Here is a 6073-nt window from a genome sequence, read left to right on the forward strand (position 1 = left end):
GCTCTAAAATCGAACGATTCCCTTGATATACAACTTTCTTAATACAGAGAATACTATGGAGCTGGGCGAATGGATTAATGCTGCACATGCACACATCATAGATCTAAAAATGAGAAACCATTTTGAAGCTTTTTACAGATCGGAGGGACAAAGTAAAAATATTGCTTCTATTCTTGGGTGAAGAGGTAACAATTGCGGGGGCCAAGAACTCAGAATCTTGTTGCAAATGTAGAATTTGTTGCAAAATAATTCAAATTTTGTAGTAGAAAATCAAAATCATAATCATGTAGAAAATTAAGAAAGATGAGTACTGATTTCTCGATTTCTTAGTTATGGAATTCAATCCCCAAAGTTCCAGTAACAATCCCAGAATACTATTTAATAAAAGTGTAATGAGACTAATTCAGTCAATATAAATCAGTTGGCCTGGCATTATTCCCTACAAGGAATAAACAACCCTGTTGTTATAACACACTTTCTCCTCCAACTTCCCATGGGCAATACCATGAGCACGAGATCAGCTACACCCCATACAGACACATGGCCAAGAAGGATGGAAAAATACCAGCTGGCCCATCAAGCCTGCCACCCACATCCGGTGCAACCTTGTATACCATGTTCACTAATCATACAGCCAACAAAAAAACATCTGAGACCAAGTTAGGAAATGTTCACTGACTTGCAGAGACAAGTTCTCCTTTGCAGGCCTGCAGGGAACTCATACTCATCTTGTGTTTCAGCAATTTCTTCCACGAGTCCACGATTCTGGAAAAAAATATTTTCTAGCATCTAACTTAATTCTGTGTTTGCATAGGTTAAACGCACGGCCTGTCATTCACTGACCCCAACCAAGGTCAACTAACTTATCAAAGTGGACATAATGTATTTTACTTTTTAAAATCACATTTCCGCTAAGGCTGTGTTTCTCTAATGAAAAAAGTCCAATTTCTTCACCCTCCAGTGCCCATATGTGGACCAAAACTGGACACAGTATTGCCAAGGCCTGGTATACCTCAAGTCTAGTGTACTTGGTTTTATATTGGGGCTGAAATTGCGGCCGGAGGCTTCCTGCGGGCAATTGCCTCTGAGCTGAAAAACTTCTACGCAAGTACCTGGTGGTCACGGAGGAGCGTGGGATTCCGGTGGGGAGGCCTTCTCTTCCCGTGCTGCAGAGCGCGCCCCCATCTTCCAGGTTCCCACGCAGACGATGCAGTCATGTGTGACTGCTCAACCAACCAGGTAAAGTATTCTCAATTAACAGCAATGGGAACTCCGTATCTACGAATTCTCATTGCTATTAACTGAGAAAAAAAAACCCAAACACAATAACACCAAATAAAATATTAAAAATACACTACCGGCTCCCGTGAAAATGTGCGTTAATTAGCGGAGGCGCAAACACAGTAGCGGTGCATCCCGCTCAGAACTCCTTCACGGCAAACGAGCCGAAGGTGGGCAGAGGAAACGTTACAAGGACACCCTCAAAGCCTCCCTGATAAAGTGCAACATCCCCACTGACACCTGGGAATCCCTGGCCCAGGACCGCCCTAAGTGGAGGAAGTGCATCCAAGAGGGCGCTGAGCACCCCGAGTCTCATCGCCGAGAGCGTGCAGAAATCAAGCACAGGCAGCGGAAGGAGCATGCAACAAACCTGTCCCACCCATCCTTTCCCTCAATGACTATCTGTCCCACCTGTGACAGGGACTGTGGCTCTCGTATTGGACTGTTCAGCCTCCTAAGGACTCATTTTAAGAGTGGAAACAAGTCTTCCTCGATTCTGAGGGACTGTCTATGATGATGATGATGAATCGGCATATGCGGCGAAGCATTTGCGCCCCACGGCAGAAATTGACCAGTGCCCCACAAAGCTGTCGCGGGCGGGTCGCGAACCAGGCCAACCTCCGATCCCGGGGCGGAAATTAAAGGGGAGTTGCGCTGCGCTGTGCGCTGCCATTTTTTTTCTTTGGCCGACTCACTGGCCGGCCCGCTCTGCCTTGCTGCCATCGTGCAATCCGGCACTCCGTCTCGCTGACGGGTTGCGGCCACAGCACCGCGTAGCCCTGGTGGCCCAGCGGAGGCCTTGAAATGGCCGTGCAGAGTTCACAGCGTTGAAACGTGTCAGCGCAACGCGGAGAAGCCGAGTAACGCCCCCAAACCCGCCCCCCAAAGGGAAGTGGAGCACGAGGCATTGCACTCCACTTCCTGTGAGGGCTGGAAACTGCAATTTTGCAGCTTGAGCCGGACTTCCCGTGCCGGGCGCAGGAAGCCCCATCTCCCCTCGGTTACCGCCTACAAACTGGGCATAACCCAATTTCGCTCCCTGTTTATTTTCACAATGGCCCTGTCACATTGCTTGAGAGCCTCCAGTGGTTTATCCACTATGAACCCCAGGTCCTTCTCCTGATCTTCAACTTTTAGAAGTATCCCTGCATTCTATACCTACGCTTGGAATTACCAAATCCCAAATGTATCACACCGGATTTAACCATATTGAGATATTTCTGCCATTCATAGGTCCAGTCCCTGAACGGACCTAAATTGACCTGTATCATAATTAGTTGATCTGATCCAGTGCACCCAAATTTGTGCACAGTTCCACTGATGCTCTCACCTGATTCAAATAATTCACTATCGAACAATCTGGCCACCAATACCACACGATGAAATCTTACCCAACAGTCTCTGTGCAGCACTTTATCGAAGGTTTTCTGGAAATCAAAGAATACAATATCAACTGGACAACTCTCATCCACTAACTTAATCACCCCTTCAAAGAATTCAATCAGGTTAGCGGGACAAGGCCTCTATTTGCTGAAGCCATGCGGGAATCTCCAAGAACTGCTATTTTCTTCAGGTGATCATCCAATGTGTCTCTAATAATACCTGCAGCGATATTGGGAAGACCGGAGCCATTGTCTTTGATCCCCACCACAAACTCCATTCCCTAGCCACCAACTCCATCCCTCTCCTGAATAACTGTCTGAGGCTGAACCAGTCTGTTTGCAACGTTGGTGTCGTATTTGACCCTGAGATGAGCTTCCGACCACATATCCGTGCCATCACTAAGACCGCCTATAAGACCATAAGAAATAGGAGCAGGAGTAGGCCATTCGGCCCCTCGAGCCTGCTCCGCCATTCAATAAGATCATGGCTGATCTGATCCTGGCTTCAACTCCACTTCCCCGCCCGCTCCCCACAACCCTTGACTCCCTTATCGTTCGGAAACAACCTCCGTAACATCGCCCGATTCCGCCCCTGCCTCAGCTCATCTGCTGCTGAAACCCTCATCCTTGCCTTTGTTACCTCTAGACCTGACTATTCCAATGCCTGGTCGGCCTTCCATCTTCCACCCTCCATAAGTTTAAGCTTATCCAAAACTGTTGCCCTTAACCTAACTCGCACAAAGTCCCGTTCACCCATCACCCCTGTGCTCGCTGACCTACGTTGGCTCCTGTTTAAGCAACATCTTGATTTTTAAATTCTCATCTTGTTTTCAAATACTTCCATGGCCTCACCCCTTCCTTTCCCTGTAACCTCCTCTAGTCCTACAACCCTCCCAGATATCTGCGCTCCTCCAATTCTGGCCTCTTGCAGATGCCCAATTTTCATCGCTCCACCATTGATGGTTATGCCTTCAGCTGCCGAGTCCCCAAGCTCTGGAACTCTCTCCCTAAACCTCTCCGCCTCTCTATCTCTCTTTCCTCCTTTAAGACACTCCTTAAAACCTACCTCTTTGACCAAGCTTTTGGTCATCTGCCCTAATATCTCTTTATGTGGCTCGGTGTCAAATTTTGTCTGAAAACGTTCCTGTGAGGCGCCTTGGGATGGTTCACTACTTTAAAGGCGCTATATAAATGCAAGTGGTTATTGTTGTTCCCTACAATTGGCATCAAAATAACTGGGCTATAATTCTTAAGGTCTATTTTGTTCAGTTTCTTAAATATTAGAACCACTAGAGCCTCCCCCCAGTCTATACGACCAAGACCTAGACCTCGAAGAGCTGGAAAATATATGAACCAGTCGCTCACATAATAGATCTCCCATTTCTTTCAGCAATCTGAGATAAATGTTTGCAGACCCAAGACCGTAATTAGCCGCAAGATATTTAATCCTAGATACAACCTTTTCTGCATTTACTTCAATGGAATCAATTTTATGAGCGCATCTATCTGGCACTTACCGTCATCACCACTTCCAGAAACCAATGCTAAATATCCATACTTTGCTCTTCAGTCCTAATCTGTCTCGCTGAATCTCCCACAAGGGCCTGTGTGGCCCTGAACCACTTTCTAGCTTCTAACATAACTGAACAAAACATTACCAGCATTCCCGTACCTATCCACAATCCTGCTGTCTAATGCTCCTTTGGCCTTTTTAATTGTAGTTTTAATTAGTCTTAACTGCATAGAAACATAGAAAATAGATGCAGGAGTAGGCCATTCGGCCCTTCGAGTGTGCACCACCATTCAATATGAGCATGGCTGATCATTCACCTCAGTACCCCTTTCCTGCTTTCTCTCCATACCCCTTGATCCCTTTAGCCATAAGGGCCACATCTAACTCCCTTTTGAACATATCGAACAAACTGGCCTCAACAACCTTCTGTGGTAGAAAATTCCACAGGTTCACAATTCTCTGAGTGAAGAAGTTTCTCCTCATCTTAGTCCTAAATGGCTTACCCACTATCCTTTGACTGTGACCCCTGGTTCTGGACTTCCCCAACATCGGGAACATTGTTCCTGCATCTAACCTGTCCAATCCCGTCAGAATTGTATCTGTTTCTTTGAGATCCCCTCTCATTCTTCTAAACTCCAGTGAATATAAGCCTTGTCAACCCAGTCTTTCTTCATATGTCAGTCCTGCCATCCCGGAAATCAGGCTGGTGAATCTTCGCTGCACTCCCTCAATAGCAAGAATGTCCTTCCTCAGATTAGGAGACCAAAACTGTACACAATATTCAAGGTGTGGCCTCACCAAGGCCCTGTACAACTGCAGTAAGACCTCCCTGCTCCTATACTCAAATCCTCTCGCTATGAAGGCCAACATGCCATTTGCCTTCTTCATTGCCTGCTGTACCCGCATGCCAACCTTTAATGACTGATGTACCATGACACCCAGGTCTCGTTGCACCTCCCCTTTTCCTAACCTGTCACCATTCAGATAATATTCTGCCTTCCTGTTTTTGCCACCAAAGTGGATAACCTACATTATACTGCATCTGCCATGCATTTGCCCACTCACCTAACCTGTCCAAGTCACCCTGCAGACATCTTAGCATCCTCCTCACAGCTCACACTGCCACCCAGCTTAGTGTCATCTGCAAATTTGGAGATATTACATTCAATTCCTTCGTCCAAATCATTAATGTATATTGTAAAGAGCTGGGGTCCCAGCACTGAACCTTGCGGTACCCCACTAGTCACTGCCTGCCATTCTGAAAAGGACCTACTCTTTGCTTCCTGTCTGCCAACCAGTTTTCTATCCACGTCAATACATTACCCCCAATACCATGTGCTTTAATGTTGCACACCAATCTCTTGTGTGGGACCTTGTCAAAAGCCTTTTGAAAGTCCAAATACACCACATCCACTGGTTCTCCCTTGTCCACTCTACTAGTTACATCCTCAAAAAATTCTAGAAAATTTGTCAAGCATGATTTCCCTTTCATAAATCCATGCTGACTTGGACCGATCCTGTCACTGCTTTCCAAATGCGTTGTTATTACGTTCTTAATAATTGATTCCAACATTTTTCCCATTACTGATGTCAGGCTAACCGGTCTATAATTCCCTGTTTTTTCTCTCCCTCCTCTTTTAAAAAGTGGGGTTACATTAGCTACCCTCCAGTCCATAGGAACTGATCCAGAGTCTATAGAATGTTGGAAAATGATCACCAATGCATCCACTATTTCTAGGGCCACTTCCTTAAATACTCTGGGATGCAGCCTATCAGGCCCTGGGGATTTATCGGCCTTCAATCCCATCAATTTCCCCAACACAATTTCCTGACTAATAAGGATTTCTTTCAGTTCCTCCTTCTCGCTAGACCCTCGGTCCCCTAATTTTTCTGGAAA

The sequence above is a fragment of the Pristiophorus japonicus genome, chromosome 20 (assembly GCF_044704955.1).
Source record: "Pristiophorus japonicus isolate sPriJap1 chromosome 20, sPriJap1.hap1, whole genome shotgun sequence".
Lineage (NCBI taxonomy): Eukaryota > Metazoa > Chordata > Chondrichthyes > Pristiophoridae > Pristiophorus > Pristiophorus japonicus.